Here is a 1,474-nt window from a genome sequence, read left to right on the forward strand (position 1 = left end):
TTCCTTTCCTTCTGACTTCTCATTAGGCTCAGCCAATGGGTGGCCCCGGTGGGACAGTGGAGAGGGAGGAGAGAGCACCCAGGGTGTTTATCCCCTGGCTTTTCCCTGCCAGGTGGTGGGTTAGGGATGGCTGTGTTCCTCTCCCTGAGATATCAGTGAGCTGGTAAGCACCCCTCCCTTTGCCCCTCGGGCACAGAGGTAATGGCCTTCTGCTGTTGCTTCATCAGGCCAAACCTTCATCTCCCTTAACTTCACCACTTCATTAAACCCCTCAGTTACTCCCTGAGTCCTGACTGGTACCCGGGGGATTGTTGCCGCATGGATGAAACAAGTGAGAATGAGCCCATCATGTGGTCGCTGCTCCTGGAGGGACCTTCAGAACCGGTCCCTTTCAGTGGGAAGGGCAGGTGCTAGAGAGCATTGTGGGAATAAGGGTCAACACAGCACGTTCTACCTGCTGAGGATATGTGGGGCACGGCAGCAATCGTGTATTTGCAAACCAATGTTTGACTTGAATTTGCAATCATTCTCATGATGTGCTGAGTCCTGAAAAAGGCTTGTTATCTCAAAATTATAGGAAAGAAAACTGCCAATCTGGGAACTTCATGACATCCTACAGGCCACCTACAAGGAGGCATGTAGTCATGTTCATAGCTGTGGTAAGCGGAATTTCTAAATTGACCTTCAAAGATGCCCCACTCTGCCCCTTGCAACTTCTCAGCAGGAGGAAATACTCCCTTGCTTATCTCACGTCCTGTGGCACAGGCAGTAAGGAGATCAGCCTGGGCTACCTGGGTGGGGCTACTGTTATCACAGGAGCCCCTAACAGCTGGGAGGGAGCTCAAGAAAGAGCTGCGGGCAGAAGTTGGGGAAATTCAAAGAATGAAGATTCCCTGCACCACGCTGCTTCAGTAAGCTGAGAAAGTTTGCCATTTCGTCATGTGTCCCTGCCTGATCTGGTGACCAGAAAAGCTATGCACACAAATGTACGGCAAATCCAGGAAGGTGGAGGCTATTCTTTTTAAAAAAATATTTATATTATATATTTTTTATATTTTAAGCCTACAGCACCTGGTATTCCCAGGCGGAATCCCATCCAAGTACTAACCAGGCTTGACCCTGCTTAGCTTCACGAGATCAGGTGCATTCCGGGTGGTATGACCGTAGACGGCTATTCATTTGGCTGGCAGCAGCCTGAAGGACATGGTGGCTGTCACTCCTTTAGACTGGGGAATCGCTGCTGTGAAACTGGCACCTGGAGTGTATTTGTGGCCCTCAGTCTCCTAGACAGGCCACGTGGGGTTGCCACACCATGCCATAGCATGAAGGTAACTTTTCCTGAGTCTCCACATAGGACTGACACTACTATCTCCGTGAGCTCTGGTGTCAACGAAGCGCTGAGCTACTTGACTCAGTGGAATAGAGAAAGTTCCTTTATTCATGGAAAGTTGGGCCAAGTCACCTGCACACGGGA

At 50.1% G+C, this 1,474-nt stretch overlaps 1 pseudogene; it reads right to left on the bottom strand.

The window, feature by feature from the left end:
• Positions 1 to 1,059: 1,059 nt before the first annotated feature.
• Positions 1,060 to 1,169, bottom strand: LOC116563663 (annotated as a pseudogene).
• Between the last annotated feature and the right edge of the window lie 305 nt (positions 1,170 to 1,474).

This window comes from Sapajus apella, unplaced genomic scaffold (assembly GCF_009761245.1).
Source record: "Sapajus apella isolate SASKATOON/1434 unplaced genomic scaffold, GSC_monkey_1.0 scaffold35, whole genome shotgun sequence".
NCBI lineage: Eukaryota > Metazoa > Chordata > Mammalia > Primates > Cebidae > Sapajus > Sapajus apella.